The following is a 16,961-nucleotide window of genomic DNA, read 5'->3' on the forward strand; positions in this document are numbered from 1 at the left end:
GCCTCCTTACTGCCCCAGACTAGACTAGACGTGCCGTGTTCTCCTGAAGCTCCCTGACTTCTCCCTTTCGTCAGTGCACCTAAAAATGGTTTGCTTATCCATTCTCCCCACCAGACCGCATGTCCACGAGACACGGGCACTGTGTCCTGTTCCTGCTCCTTCCCCAGTGGTGAGTACAGAGATGGCCACAGAAGGGCCCTTGGTGGAATGAATGAATGAGGGAGCACGCACACGTGGGAGAATCGAACCCCAGGCCTGACCAACATCTTCATGGTGGTCTCCCCACAGACTCCCCTCTCCCAGGCTCTGCCTCCACCATCCAAGAGGTCTGCCCTCTGTTCACACTCCCTCAGCCATAGCCATGTCTCCTGGTCTTTTCTGGTTCCTGGAAGGGCAAGGTCCTGGCTCTGACCTCAAGCCCACCTCCTCTCAGGCTTCAGGGTGAAATGGCTTTTTAAGGCCCAAGGACCCCAGCCCCACTGGCCTCTTCCTCCGGGGAGGGCGTCAGACGGCAGCCTCCCCACCTGGCCCAGCTGTGTCTCCTCCTCCCTCAGAAGTCTGGGTCCTCCACGGCTGGCCGGCTTCCACCCCCTCTCAGGGAAAGGCCCAGAGCTCACACTGCCTGTCATCTGGCTTTTCAGACTCCCGTCTGGGGTCATAGTTCATCTCAGACAGCACTGGCAGAGATTAAACAATACAGCACATTTGCAATTCAATTGCCACTCCATCCTTTTGTCTCCGCTGGCCTGAACTGAGACCTCAGTGTGGCATGATTTTAGGGAGGTTGGAGGATGTTTGTCACTGGATGGTGGTGTAATGACTGGTATCCTTGCTGCTAGAGGCCTGCTGTCCAGCGCTGGGTGCTAATATCCTTTCTCTGGGAACCCTGAGAGCATGGCTGTGGCATCATTTGCATAGATTTGCATATCCACTGCTGCCCTCTCACCCAGGATCTGCAACCTGGGGCTGGACAGCCAAGCTGGTCCTGGTCGTGGACTCTGCTGCTACCCCTTCCGTGACCCTCGCAGGCCACTCTGATGGTGTTGCTGCCGCTTGCTCATCCATGGTCCACCAGACAACGGCCGCTCACCTGTGCCTCCCAGGGGTCCCCAGCCCACCCATGGGCACTGATACCCTGGACCTCTCCCAGGAGGACAGGAGTCCCCACCCAAAAAAGCCTCCTGGAACCAGCCCCTGCATTTCCTAGGAGCAGAGAGGGGCTTCTCACTCCCATGGGCACGTTGGGGTCTCAATAACCGTTTTTCTTTCTTGACTTCTGATCCCAAAATGTGAAAGGCAGACAGGGCAGCAAGGAGGGAAACTGACCATGAAGTTACTCAGGGTTGGCAATGGGAGAGCCAAGTTCCAGAATGGGCCCAGTCCTGGGGAACTCTTGGGGGACTCTGGTCATGGCCCAGCCTCTCTGAGCAGGGTTGTCTTCTGGCCAATCCCGAAGAGGCCAAGACACTAGGCAACGGTCTGAAGGCTTCAGTGGGCAAGGGCAGTTTCCCTTTCCTAGGCCTACAGAGGTAGAGACTTCATCAACATCTTTCCTCTGGGGTGGTCTCTCCTCCTCCACTCCCTGTTTCTGTTGGAGACCCCTGCAGCTCCCATTCCTCCTTCTAGGACACTGCCCTCCCTCATATGGCAGCCCACGTCCAGAACGTCACCACATCCTGTCCTGTCCCACTGTCTCTGCTACCATACTAGCTGAGGCTGGAAGGATCTCTTGCTGCTGCCACGAGTGCAGGCTTTTAGCCCATCTTCCTGCCCTTTGATCCCATGGCCAGGTTAAAATTCCTAAAACAAAATCGTATCAGCACCTTTTCATTCAAACACTTTCAGTGCTTCCCTAAAGCCCACAGAATAAAGTCACTTTTCACTCTTAGGCCACAGGTTTTCTTGTAGCACCTAGCACAGTGCCTACTACAAGGAATAGCAATGATGGTTAACATTTTGGTATAATTACTATGTGCTAAGCACTATTTTAACTGTCTTATATATCTCATCTCTTGTAATCTATTCAGCAATCTGAGAGGTAGCTACTAATTATTACATTTTTACAAATGAGTAAACTCAGGCCCCAAATGATTAGGAAACTTGCCCAAAGTCCCATAGCCACTAAGTGGTGGAGCGGGGATGTAAAGCCTGTGGTCTGACCCCAGAGCCCCCCGCTTTCAGCCACCATGCAGAATACACGAATACACCCAGAGAGGTAGAGTTAACATGTCTTGTGAATCCACACATGCATTCATGAATCAGTAAGTGAAAAAATGAGTGAAGGAATGAATGAAGTTACTCCACCCCTATGTCAGCAGACAAATGTTCTAAAAGAGTCTTAGTCTGTCCTCTTCTGAGTAGAGACAGTATAGCATCATGGTTAGGGATGTGGGCTATGGAGTCAGACGGACCTGGGTTTGAATCCCAGCGCCATCTTTTATTGGCTAGGTCAATGGGGCAAATTATTTAAGCTCTGCAAGACTCCACTGCACATCTGAACGTGGGAATGACGAGAGCACTTCTTGCGGATGAAATGATATTAGGTGTATCCGGCACATCACATGGTGCTTGGTACACCGTAGGACCTTAATACTTGGCCGCCATCATTCCCATGGGAGACTGTCCCTTGCTTCCCACTGCTCCTATGGACAGTCTGAGCAGAAAGTTTAAAAGGTAGAAAAAGTGATTGTTTTCTGTGAGCTAGCGACAGCAGGTAGGATGGGTGATGATGAGGACACCTAGGGACAGAGAGGGGCCGTAGGAAGAAGGTGACCCCAGCGAGATTCAGGACAGGGCTCCAGCTTGGAAGGAGGGTGGATAAACAGGAGAGAGGAAACGCCCACCATTCAGTACTCTCCTCACACAAAGAGGGTTCTGCAAAGGCTCTCCCCTGTCCTTCTGATTCATATGAAGCACAGTGAGCATCAATGGAGTCATTTTTCAAACCATAAAGCACTGCAAACACATTTGTAATATTTTTCTTCTGTGCCATAGGTAGTGTTTGGGTTTTTCTTTTTTCTTTTTTTTTCAGATTCTCTGCTGTTTAGCAAACACAAACTGTCTTCCCCAAAATGTAATTCTGGGGATGGACACCTTTAAAAATGTTATGCTCTGGTCAAATCCGTAATGACTATTTTGTTCTATTGATGACTCCTCGTTTCAGTGAGTCACTGGCCAAGAAAACTCACCTGGAGGCCAGAATTGTCTCTAATGGCCAGTCTAAGACAAGCATCCCAGCTTGAATCCTCTCCCTCCCAGGTGGTAAGCTGCTTGGGAACTAGGATTGGATCCTTCCCATCTTTTATCTCGAGAACCCAGCACAGTGTCTGGCCCGGGTCAGACTCTCGGTGAGAGCATGGGGGATTCTGGTTTTGAAGCTCTACCACTCATTGTGTGAAGTTATTTCATGCTTTTGTGCCTCAATTTTCTATCTGTAAAATGGGAATGATCTTAGTAACCTATTTTATAGGGTTATCGTGATGATTTCTCCCTCCCTCCCTCCTTCCCTTCTCTCTCTGCCTCTTTCTCTCTCCCAATTGGACCCAAACAGTTGTTCTGGCACTCAAAATCCCATGTGCCCTATAGCACGCTGCAGTCCACAGGGGCTCTCAAATACATTATCTCATTTATTCTGAAATAAGGGAACAAGAGCTTTTCCACCTCTCAGATGAGGATGCTGAGTTCAGATGTGGCCAGGACCATATAGCTAGTAGTTAGCAGATGTAGGACTCAAACCAGGTTTTCTGACACCAAGTCTCGATTCCTTTGGGTTAAAAAAAGCCAGGCAGTAGTTCTGACATAAATGACATTTCCTCAGTCTGGTTCTAATACAGCTCCCAGATAGCCTGTCACTTCACATGGGGAGAAATCAGTCAAACTGGGTGTTTGGCACGGAGGGAAGCAAACAACCAGTGAAAAGGCTGAATTTTCCCTTTTTCCCCAGGGGGCTTTTGGGGCGGGGCTCGGGGGCAGCCAGTGGAGGCAGGAGCTCAGTTTGACGTCCATCAGGAAAGAGCTGTGGGCGTGTCTGCAAGTGACCTCTGAGAATCGGCTGCCTTCAGATGCTGGGTTCCCCAAGATGAAGCAGGGAAAGAAGGGGACACTCACCGAGGGATTTCTCTGGGACAGGAGTGTCCCTGTGTGGGAGCACCTCTCACCCTCCTGACCACTTTCCTAAGAAGATAAGATGGTGACTGCTCTGGTTTCCCATTTTTAAGATGGATAAACTGAGGCTTGGCTTGCTCAAGGTCACGCAGCTAGTAGGTAATGAACACCCCACCGGCTGGGCGCACCCTCTCTTGTCTTGTTCTACAGCCCACCCTGGTTGTTTCTGGGCTCCAGAAGGGGCTCATGGACACCAGATGGCTCCAGTCACCAAGCGAGTCTCTGTGACGGGCCGGGCATACAAGCCGGGTATGTGGCCTCCCAGCCCCAGGCTGCTTCTTCGACCTCCCTTGAGGGTTTTCGGCACCGAAGAGGGAGCACTGGCTGCAAGACCCTGGGAGTCCTGGAATCCCAGCCCTACCTGAGAAAGGAAAGTTCCCGTCCGCCAAGGAGGAGCGGGGCTCCTGCGAGGCGCGAGCTTCTGGGGCGGCTACGAAACGTCTGGTGACAACATTCGTGTCTAAAAATACAGCAGCCGAGAACCAGCTAATTACAGCCTCTGGAGTCATTCATAACTTGGCGCGTCCCTGTTAAGCCGATCTCTCGCACAGCTCCTCCACGGCAGCAACGACAAAGGAGGCCTCGTGTCAGGAGGGCCCAGGAGCGGCCCTCAGCCCATCCATCCTTCCATCCTGGTAGCTGCCCCCTCCCACTGGTGCCAGAGAGCAGGAGTTTCTCGAGCCAGCTCCGCACCCCCACGCATGCACACACACATGCCCTTGGCCACGCACCTGTCGGGGGGGGCCTACCCCACCTGCCGGGGCCCTCCAAAGGTCAACGGTCTGGGTGTAACCTCATGAGGAGTGAGCTCAGGAGAGATGCTCAGGGCCCAGCAGCGTGTTGCTGGGGGGCCTCTCTCCTGGGGCTGATGCAGGGTGCAGAGGTGCTGTGGGACTGGCATGGGGGCTAAGCAGGCATCGGACCTACCCCTCCCTGCTCTGGACCCCCCTCTCTCCTAGCGCCTCTCTCAGATGGTTGGAGCCTCTCCTATCAGGAGGCAGGCCATGACTCAGTTGCAGAAAGGGTTGAATGATCTGAGGGGAGACCAGGCACAGCCCCTAGGGTGCCTCATTCCTGCCTGAATGCTCACAGTGGACACGGGGCACAGCAGAAGTGGGAGAACGAATCCCACGTGAGGGGATGTCCCCACCCCCTCCAGGAGAAGGGATTCTTTTTAAATGAGGGAGGCATTCGGGGCGCCTGGGTGGCTCAGTCGGTTAAGCATCTGCTTTCGGTTCAGGTCATGATCCCAGGGTCCTGGGATCATGCCCTGCCCCAGGTTGCTTTGTGGCTTCAAGCTCCCTGCTCAGTGGGGAGTCTGCTTCTCCCCCTCTCTCTGCCCCTCCCCCTGCTCGTGCATAGGCTCTTGTTCTCTCTCTCTTTCTCAAGTAAATAAAAAAATCTTTTAAAAAAATAAATAAATCAGGGAGGCATTTGAAAATACAAGGCCTAACTAACACTTGGATGGTATGTTTGATTTGCTGTCATAGACACAGTGCTCTGTGGTTCCCATATTAATTAGATGCAGTGGTATCTATGATTATGTCCACTTTATAGATAATTAAACAGAGATGCTGAGATGCTAAGTCATTTCCCAAGGTTACCCAAGTCATGACTAGCCTTGACCTCAAGGCTCAGCCTCACCTCCAGGAATCTTCCTGCTACACCCACAGGCCCAACTACTGCACCCCATGCCCACCTTTGAAGCTCGGATCGCCAGGCTGATTGCAGAAGACGCCACACTTGCTACTCCCTCCACACGGCACCATATTCAACCTAAATTCAGCTGTTTGGCTTCGGAAATACATTTTAATCTCCCTGGGAAGCTGGATCCATTAGCCTATGACCTAGAAGAATAAGCCAGAGCCTAAGAGAAAGCAGGCAAAGGGAGAATAGGCAGGAAGGGAAACATCGCAAGAGTTTTCCAGAGGGAGGCCATCTGCTTGTTGGTCAGCGCCTCTGACGTGCCTGAGCCAGGTCAGCTGGGGCTCCGAGGGGTCAGGAGAGCACCAGGCCTGGCCCCTGGCTGTGAGAGGCTGGGCTGTGGACGACACCTGACCCCCCAGGAGAGCAGCGCCCCAGGAACGGGCTGTTGCACACCTTCTTGCTAATCAGCACCAGGCGTGATGGAGCACCTTGACATTCTTTAGCGAAAGTTCAGCAGGACCACGACTCAGGGCTCTGCATGAGGAATGAGGCTTAGGTGCAATCCTGGAATCCAGAAATTACAGATGAGAAAGAATGCCGAGGTCAGAAGCAGCCCGTCCCCAGGGGCCGCGTGCAAGTTCTTCCCGGTAATAGACTTCCCCCTTATTCCTCCCGTTGGGGCTGCTACCTCCCTGAAGACCACTCTCCGGTGTTTGTGGAGAAGACACAGTTTGTAGGAATGAGAGGTCTGCGCCGATCCGTACTTGATTTGTTATGCAATGTATTAATCATTCAGAAGCCAGTGAATAGGGGCGGACCGAGAGGCCTGAGCAGGGCAGGGAGGAGCACTGGAACATTCCGGAGCTGGCTGCCGCCCCGGGGCAGTGGGGCACCGTGCGGTCTGAGCACTCACTTGCTGTGCAAACTTGGGCAAAATGTGAACCTCTCTGAGCCTCTGTTTCCCTATCTGCAACCTAGGCTGATGAGGTTCATGCACAGGGCTGCAGGGAAGATTAGGGGGAGTTAGTAAAGGAGAGCCTCGCTTGTGCCCGGCCCGTGGGAACTACTCCACACATTATTATCATCATTCCCCTTCCCTTTCCAGATCCACCTCTGTGTCTGTCAAACAGGGCTAATCAGGCTCTTTGTTTTGCTCACTGCTCACTCCACATTCCACCAACTTTTGCAGAGACACTCCTACACGTCACACTCGCAGAGTAATGATGATGGAGACAGACAGGTTCTCTGACCTCACTGAGCCTACTGTCTTTATGAGTTTTCTGGAAAAAAATGGCTAAGAAGCTAATAAGGATGCTTCCCATTGGATGTGATGGCTGTCCTGCACAGGTCGTGACCCTGTGACCCCTTGGGGACAAGAGACGGGTCACAGAAACAGGACGGCATTCCAAAGACAGTGTGGAGTGTGGTCGTGCAGCTTTCCCCCTCTGCCCCCTCCAGTGGCATGACTCCAGCACCATCCTATCCCAGCTGCTTCCCTCGGGCCCAAGGTCACCATATCCCCAAGCACACCTCGGCTGGTATCGGCCGGAGGATGCTTCTACACACACACACACACACACCTTCTAGTAGCATCTAAATCGGTCACTCTTAACCTTGCTGCACATCAGTGGTTCCCACCCAAGGCTGATGCCCAGCCACATCCAAGTCAGTTAAGTCAGAATGTATAGGAGTGGGACCTAGTCATCAGAATTATTTCCAGGGGCACCTGGGTGGATCAGTCTGTTGAGTGTCTGACTCTTGATTTTGGCTCAGGTCATGATCTCAGGGTCCTGAGATCGAGTCCCAAATTGGGCTCTGTGCTCAGTGCGGAGTCTGCTTGAGATTCTTTCTCTCCCTCTGCCTCTGCCCCTTATCCCTGCTCTCTCTTTCTCTCTCTCTAAAATAAATAAATAAATCTTTAAGAAAAAAAGAATTAATACTACTAACTAATACTCCTCTCACCAGGCGACAGTGAAGGTGAAACCAGACTTTGGGAGGGTGCTCTGGGAAGGCCTGCAGTGTGAGCCGCCTGGGCCCTCTGACCCTCCCAGCAGACGCAGGCCAGGGAAAAGCAGCAGGTATGAACATTTCCTTGGGGGCTAAGCACTGAGCGCACACCCAGGGATTGCATTGCCCAAGGGGATGCTGGGAGGGTCACCTTGGTGAGTGTCCCATGCAGAGCTCCCTTCTGACTAATGGGGACAGTCACCCTGAAGCTGAACTGTCAGCCCCCCTGCCTCCCCTCCTCCACCTTCTCGCCTTGTCCTCTCTCCGCTCCTCCATCCTGGCCCCGGTCCTGCTATCTCTAGATGCTGCATTTCCAGTACCTTCTGCCCAATAAATATTTGTCGCCGGCAGGTGTCAGGGTTCAAAAGGGGCCTGTATTAATCACAGTGAGATACGTCCTGTCACGAGTGCAGCCAAGGTCGTTTGAAGAGCGCTGGAGGGGAGCTGCCAGCCGCTGGCCGGGCCCACCAGACCAGTGCACGGAGCCCTGTCTGTGGCCTCAGGCCTGGACGGTCACCAAGAGGGCCGCCCGGATAGTACAGAGCCGTCCCTGACCTCACCTCCTTTATAACCTATATCGGGAGTGACACACGCCGGGCTTTAAAATGCTTGCAAAGCAACATACAGACAAGTGCAAAGTAGTGAATCAGGGCTGAGGAAGTGGTGAGGAGGAAATTTCAGGTGAGCAGACCTGGGGGGTGGGAGGGTGGGGTAGGAAGAGGCCTAGATACGGAGTATCAGAGGAGGTTATGCCCTGCTAGTGGGGAGACCATAGGGAGGGGAGGCGAGGGCATTTGCAGGCAGTTTTATGAAACTTTCGTTTCAGTTTTGTGGGATGTGCATGCATGCATGTGGGTGCACTAGGCCCTGATAGAAAATGTATTTCTTACCGTGAATTGTGGTCTAAAAAGTGTGCATCACGGGGAGTCGGGGAGTCAAAGCTCTGGGTTTGAGATGAGCACAGGACTGACTTTGGTCCACGTGACTTCACCTTTCAGCAACTCCCTTCCCTGCCAGAAAAATGTGAATGCCTCCCCCTTCCCCACTCTTTACCTTCCCGGATTTGCTATGAGGCTGAAATAAGAATCTATACATGGAAGTGCTTTGTGTGCTGAAAATTCCAAGTAAGAAGAATCCATTCTCATTAGGTGAAATCACTCAGAAACCTATTCATAAGAGGCAGAGATAGACCTGGATTCTGAAGAAGATGGTGATAATGATGATCAGGACAGCCCGGCCTCAGACGGAGCTTGCCAGGTGCCTAGCATTGTCCTAGGAAGGGGCAGAATGTGGCCTGGGGGCAAGGAGGAGGCCAGAGAATCGGGACCAAGCCAGGTAACCAGAAAGCCTGGGTGCTGGGCCAGCAGCACATGGTGAGTTACAGCAAACGGAAATGCTAAGATGGGGTGCTGGGTGCTCCTCGGCACAAGGACAGCTAATCTGGAGAATGAATCAGCTAGCTACATTGGGGTGTCCCCAAAGCCCCCAGCAGGGGTGTGCTGAAATGTGTCCATCGGGTTCCCTTGCTGCAGGAGAGAGAAGAGCTGCAACCTTACTTTGAAGCCTGGTGACCTCCTTCAGTAAGCACCTGTTAGCTGTGAAGCTACTTGGAGCCAGAGTCTCTCCTCAGGAAAACCAGAGGCATCGCTCTGGGCAGACAGGCCCACCTGCAGCCAGGGAGATACTCTTCTTCCTGGCCAGGGGCCCGCGCCCGCCTCGGATGAGCCTGCCGAGGAGAAATCCCAGACCCCAGTCGGAAGGTTGTGATCAAGGAGCAATTGAACACTTGCTGCAGGAAATTGGAGCTGCCAATCCCCTAACAATTGGGGTATTTTTTTACACTCAGCATTTCACGAATGTATGGTAAGTGCTTGGGAATCACAAAGGTCCTATAAGTGCTCTGTATTACAAGTCAAATCCTGTTACCGCAAGTACCATTGCAATGAAACTTTCTGTATGACAAAAGCAATTTCCATGTCCTAGTCGATGGCGCACTTATTTCAAACAATATTCAATATGCTGACAGGGATAGTTCCCTTCTCTGAGCGCTCGGCTTGCTGATTGTCCATTCTACTCACTCTTTAATGCGCGCATGTACCATCTTGAACCATTCACTGTTGTTGGATGCTTATTATTCTTGCCGGCCCATCTGGATGAAGAAGTCCTCAAGGACGGAGCTGGTCCTGCCCTGAGGACCAGCATGTGTGGAGTGGAGCATGCTAGGCCTTTGCTGGTTCCCGCACCATATGTTTCCTGCTCATCCACTACAAGTGTTACACTGGGTATGAGATGACCATACCAGTAAGATGCAGGTCCTGCTCTCAAGGGGCTCCCAGACTGGCAGGGGGAATAGACAGCTAATTCAGGATGAGAAGTCCATCTTATAACAGGGCTCAGAGCAGGAATACCTGGAAGTGGCACCTCACACAGATCAAAGGGATCCAGGAAGACTTCCTGGAGGAGGTGACACCTAAAATACAACTTGACAGATGAGCAGGAGGTATCCAGGCAGGTTGTGGAGGGGGAGGGTCAGGGCAGTGGAGGGAGCTGGACTAGAATCCAGGGGTTGCATCAACACCACAGTAACAGCTCACTTTTATTAAATTCTTGCCATTTCCAGCTCGAAATATAGGCTGTGATGATTTTATTTCATTTAAGCCTCACATCGACCGTACTATCCCCATTCTACAGATGAGGAAACTGAGGTTTTAAGAGGCTAAATATTTTGCCTAATTAATTTGCACAATCTGAGTATTAGCTGTCATTATTATTATCATAATAATCACTGTCAGTCTCCCAGCCTAAATTCACCTCTTCTGGTAAATTAGATTTCTGATTAACCTCACCTACGGACAAGGTCGCACTGCTAGTAGAGGGCAGTGTTAGGTTTTGAACCCAGTACTTAAGGCTGCAGAGGTGAGATCAGGACCCAGAATGGCTCCGGCAGGGGTGGGCGGGGCTGGTCACAAGGTAGGCAGGGTTGGCCGTGAGTGGCAGCCCTCCAAGGGGTCCAGGTGCAAAGGACATGCCCACCTGGGGCTTTAGAAAGAGTCCTCTGGCTTCACCACAAGGAATGTGTTTCGGGGGCACCTCTGGAAGCAGGGAGACAGGTTAGGAGCTGTTTTCTCATCTGAGCAAGAGAGGTGGGCAGCCGAATTCAGGCCTCATCTGCATTGAGAAGGGAATGATGAGGGAGCATTGCAGGAGGTGGGTGAGGCGGGGCCCCAGCCACACCGGCTGGTGCGGAGAAGGCAGCGCGGGCCAGGGAAGAGACCCAATTCCAGAGGCTGGCTCTGCGGGGCGGGGCGGGCATCCGGAGGTCCCACTGCCCATGCCCAAGGGCGCTGGCGAGGCAGAAGGGGCTCTGGTGGCATGGTGGATATTTGGGTGGCAGGTGATGCTTACAGCCAAGCGGCAGTGGCCTCTGGTTCTGCGGGACCATCCCCTTCACCGCAGTGAAGACCGCAGTGAAGTCCCCAGCTCCCCGGTGAGGATAAGGGTAGGCATCAGGTAAAGCCAGGCAGGCTACTTTCCAAATAGTCGGGAGTCAGAGGGTTAGGTCCAAAAAACAAGGACTAACTGGATCACCATGAGCAGGTTAGGGTAAGAAGTGTTAGGGCTGCAACCCTGGGGTTTCGGGGTGCCTGGCGCGCCCCACAGATAAAGACAGGGCTGGATTCATGGTGCACCCAAGGCAGCTGCCATCCTTCCTGAGGACCAGGGCACCAGTGACTCTATCTGGCTGGGCCCACAGGGGCGGCGTCTTTGTCGGGCCCAGCCCAGTGGGGAGGGGAGCGTGGTGGGCGCCTGGCAGGTGCAGGTTAGAGCTGCGGTCTGGTATCAATTCCCAACTTACATCCCCACCCCCAACTTTTGAAGTCTGTGGTATTGACACTGTGTAGTGTTTGGAAATCCTAGAAGGAGACAAAGTGCTCAAGGGGATGATTCTAAAATAGGTAGTGATGCTCCCCAGCCAATATTTTGTGTGTTGTGGGGAGAGAAATATATCCAGAGACGGTGACACGAGAGCGCTACAGGAAAGCTCTAGAGAGAAGCGTCTCTTCTCCCCCTCATTAGGAGAGCACAGCAGTGTTCTAAATTCTTTAAAGTGGCTCTTCAGTCAAGGAGGAGTTTATAAAAATAATTTCTGCAGCAGGGAGGACAGCGGGTGACAGGCAGCAGCTGGGCGAGAGGTTGAGAGGTTGAGAGGCAGTTGCTGGTGGGTAAACAGGGCAGAGCCCTTAACCCCAGGGTTGAGCGGGGCAGGCTCCATCACAGGCAGCGTTGGGCGGCCACGCGGCCCGCAGCAGGGAGGGGCTCGGCGGGCTGATGGCTGGGCTGACAACTGGCGGGTCCCCACCGCTGGCCTCTCAAGTCCATCAGGGCTGGCTTCAGGTTGGTCACTCCTAGTCCATACAGAGCCTCTCCAAGTGGTAGGGCCAGGAGAGCCCGCTGGGCAGGTGCAGCTCTGTCCCAGGATGCAAGCAAGGCACAGCCGAATCTGAGCCCCTTGGCCGGGTGCCCTGGTGTCGCGGTCCCCCGGGGACAGAAGGGGCATCCTGGTGACACGCTGGGAAAGAGAGCCTGCAAGCAGAACTGGAAAATCATAGCAACCCAAGAGGAATGAAGGCATTTTAAATGGGAAAAAAAAGAAAAAAGTACAGAAGCAGAGAAGTCTCCTGATTAGGCAAGGCAGCAATGGGGCATGGGGCAGGGGGAGGGGACAGCCGGAGCAGTCCCTTCCCCAGCTAGAGCGGGCTGCCAGTGGCCGGGTGCTATATTAACCGTAGCCTCGCTAAATCTGCACCCATAAACGCCTGGTGGAGGGAATGTTGTAGAAGAGGAAAACACAACTCAGGGGTTCTCGTGATTTCCCGAGTCCTTTCAACAAGGCCAAGGAGAAATGGGAACGCAGGTCATCTGACTTCAAACCCAGCCCTTGTGTTAGGCAGCCTCCATGGTGTGCCAGATTGCAAAGGTGGCCACCAAGGCGTCTCCCCTCCCTGGACCTGTCTGCCCCTTCTCCGTTAAGAGGTCAGATTTATTCCCCGTCCCCTTGACCTAGGCTGGCCCTGTAACTGGGCTTTGGCCAACGGAATGCGGCAGAAGTGACCCGGAGCCGGGTCTAGGCCTAAAATCGGCACCATGCAGAGACACACAGGCTGGACTGCTGGCTGCCGACAGACCACACGGCTCGGTGGGGCACAGGGAGAGGCAGAAGCCGGGCAGCCCTCCAGTCACCCCGCGTGCCAGACGCGGCAGCGAGGCCCTCTTGGATGCTCCAGCCCCAGCTAAAGGCAGCCTCACGAGGAGCCAGGCTGACACCGCACGGAGTAGAAGAGCTGCCCAGCGGAGCCCAGCTGCCCCCGGAATGGTGGTAAATAAGTCACTGCTACTTCTTACACTGCGCCGCACAACCAAGACACCCAATTAGCGCCAGCCTCTCCCCCTGGGGGGCTGATATTGGAAGGGTGCCCAGGCTGCCTTCCTGGCTCTGGTAACTGAACGACACCAGCCGGGAATGCTCTAGAGCGACTTGACGGCCATTCCTCTTGTCCTTGTTTATCTAGAGAGACCCCGCTCTGCATCTAGGACTGTGCCTGCCCTGCCCTTCTTCCTCTCTGTCCTCTTGCCCACCTTGGGCTGGGAACTCCGCGAGGAGAGGACAGTGCTGTGCTCTGCTTTCTCTCCAGACGTGCTGACAATTCTCTACACACCAAGGGTGCTTGGGTGTGATGTCGGCCTATTAGTCTGCCCGTCTAACTGGCTGACTATTAAGGTAAATACCCAAATCAGACTCCGCTGACCATCCACTGGAAGGAGCTCTTTAGTGGGTGACTTATTTCAGTGGGATGATTCAATTTCAGTTTGTATTTTGCTGTTAGAGCAGGAGAGCTTGGTCCGGCTGAGGAGGGCAGGCTTTTCAGCTTTTGCTGTATTGGTCTTTGCTCCATGGAAGCCATCCTAAGCGACCCAGAGGTTCCAGAATATGGCCCCACTCCCACCCCACCATCCACTAACTGGTGGTACCTTGTCATGCATGCTGCGTCCCAGCTAATAACGTGTTGTCATGTAAATTAATTATAAAATGACTAATGTCAGTTTCCCTTTCATCGGGGCCAGCAGAAGGACTGGGCACCTGGGGAGGGGATAGGAGAACCGTAAATGGAGCCACATCTTTTCCGTGGAGAGAAAACTCCACAGGATCCGGGCACTCCCAGCATTTCTCCACCTCCAGCCGCCTCCGTGAGCCTCTGCAGGGAGATTTTTCTGAATAATGGAACATTTTCTTGTTTTAATCAGATGCAATTTTGCAAGCAGTTTTTATGATTTAGCAAGTTCATTAAAACTGGCATTTGTTCTGCTCTGACACTCGAAAGGGGCTCCACAGAGCATAAACATTGGAAATTACTTGTAGGGAAAGACAGTATGAAAATTCCCCAGCCTGGGCCTGTTGTCTGAGAAATTCTGTTATCAAGCATCATGCCAGCTACCATGAGAGTCGCATGAGATATATGCTGCGTCCTCTTCACACACTAGCTGGGGGTGCTGGAGCTCAGGCAGCAATAAAGACTGGATGTTGTTCTCTTTCAGCACTTTTGGGCATCAGGAGGTGAGTAGGTTTTAAAGGGAACTCACTGGAAGGGCAGGTCATAAAGTGCAAAATCTCAAGGAAGAGGGTGGGTGAGCACATGCTTAAGGGCAAGCCTGGAAATTGCTTTCCGGCCCACAGTGAATGATAGGGTATATCAGTACGTAATTAAGAAGGTCAGTTTATCAATTACACTTGGTAGTCAGTTCTCAATTATCCGTGTACCGACAGATGACCGGGGTCAAATGAAAACTCTAATGAAACTCTCCTTTTGCTCTCTCTGCTTCCCATCGGCCCTTGTCTCTGCACTGTCTTTGGGGAGCGTTTCTGCTTTCCCAATCAAGGCAAAAGCAACAGCAGAAAGGTAAAACCTGGCAGATCTAACTACATAAAAATAAGAATTTATGCAAAAACCAAACACTTCTATGAAAAAACAAACAGTGCCGGGCCAGCACAATAATCGATGTTATTGACCCACTATAGTACACTATAAAAAAATTTTTTTTTAATTTAAAAACAAGACTAAAGAAAAATATTTGCTCCCAACCTTCAGGCCAAGTGTTAATGTTTGAATATAAATAATTGATATGTAAATTGAAAGGAACATTCTAACAGTCAAGATGGGGTAGGGGTGGGGTGTGGAGAACAAACACAAAACAGGTAAAGGATATGAATGGCAATGCAAAGTTTTTTTTTAAATGAACATATGTTAGAAAGCGCAAGCTCACTTGTAATTAAAGAAATGTGAATATAAGATATAATTTGGACTTCCAGCTAACCATGGAGGATTGGGCATGTGTTTATTTCCTCTCCCTTCCAAATCCCCACTGCACTGAAAATAAGGAATAAAAGAAAGGCATAAACTCACAAGAGCCCAAAGAATAGGAGGGGAGGTGGTGGAGGAAGCCAAACACTGAAAAGAGTCTTCGGGAGGATGGGCAAAAGCCTGGGGGTTCGCCACTAAGCCCCAAAGCTCAGGAACTAGAAAGCGCCAGGGCTCAGGAATGGCCAGGAAAAACTCGGGGGGCAGAGCAGAGGTTGGAGAGGGCTGGAGAGAAGGATGTAGGGGTGGGTCGTTGTGGGATTTAGGGCTCAGAAAGAAGGGGCAGGACTTTCAGTTCAGCAGTGGGATGGCCTAGATAAGCAGATGCATGCCCAGGACAAAGACCTAGAAAGGCAAGTAACCCAACTGACTTTTAAGACAGTAAGAAAATTCACCTGAGAGCCAGACACAAGGCACCTGGGACAGAGCAGGAGGCACTCGAATTGACACGTAGCAATTGTGTGATTTTGCCAGCTTCGGTGACCCAGGATTTGGGGTTAGTGCTTACGTGGGGCCTGAGGACGAGGCTTTGGGCCTTCTCAGAAGGAGTGCTGGAATTGAGATCCCTGCATAGAGCCTTGGCCCTCAAGCGGTTATACTTCCACTGAAGAATGGGATAGAAAAGTCCACTGCCAGTGCAGAAGGATGACAAGGAAGCTTGTCCCAGGAAGAGTGGGGTAGAGGTCTCAACTGGTAATTTATAACCAGGGACCAATTCCTCATGCAGAATTGGTCTTCGACTTCATCCTAGCTTCATGCACAGAAATAAACAAGCTGATTAATTTATATTAAAAAGTGGTCCTGGGGGGCGCCTGGGTGACTTAGTTGTTAAGCGTCTGCCTTCGGCTCAGGTCATGATCCCAGGGTCCGGGGATCGAGCCCCGCATCGGGCTCCCTGCTCCGTGGGAAGCCTGCTTCTCCCTCTCCCACTCCCCCTGCTTGTGTTCCCTCTCTCGCTGTCTCTCTCTCTGTCAAATAAATAAATAAATAAATAAATAAATAAATAAATAAATATCTTTAAAAAAATAAATAAATAAAAAGTGGTCCTGGGTTGGTGGATAGATTTGGGACTCCTAACATAGGCAAACACGAGATGTCCTTAAAAGGACATTTTCTCATCTGGGGTTGCCCAGGATCCTAGAGATGAAATGCTGGGAGAGATGCATTTACAACACAAGTTAAAAACACATGAAGACCTTGGTGGTAGACGAAGGGAAGAAAGACGATTGCCACAGTGGAGACAAGAATGGGAATGTTTGACAGGTCTCACAGTAGTTAAAGGGGGGCAGGTTAGGGACGTGAGGGCAGATGGTGGTTGAGAATTTGCTGGAATTTATGAAGAATCCCAAGTAGGATAGATGAAACTAAATGCACACCAGGAAACATTACTGTGAAATTTCAGAGCACTAAAGGCAAAAAAGATCTTTGAAATCAGCAGAGATAAAAGACACAGATTATCTAAAAGAACATTTGTACTGAAAATAGTGGAAGATTTGTCCAGAAAATACCAGAAGAATATATCTAAAGTTTGGAGAGAAAATAACTGCCAACCTTGAATTTTATACAACTCGAAGTCATTTTTTTCAAGAGTGAGGGTGAAGTAAAGACATTTTCAGATATGAAATGATGGAGAGTCTTTAACTGTAGGGCTTTGTTGAAAGTACTACTATGGAATGCACAAAAACACAGCAAAACCATCATAAAAAACATGGTACATGTCAACAAAAT

This window comes from Phoca vitulina, unplaced genomic scaffold (genome assembly GCF_004348235.1).
Source record: "Phoca vitulina isolate PV1807 unplaced genomic scaffold, GSC_HSeal_1.0 scaffold38, whole genome shotgun sequence".
Classification (NCBI taxonomy): domain Eukaryota; kingdom Metazoa; phylum Chordata; class Mammalia; order Carnivora; family Phocidae; genus Phoca; species Phoca vitulina.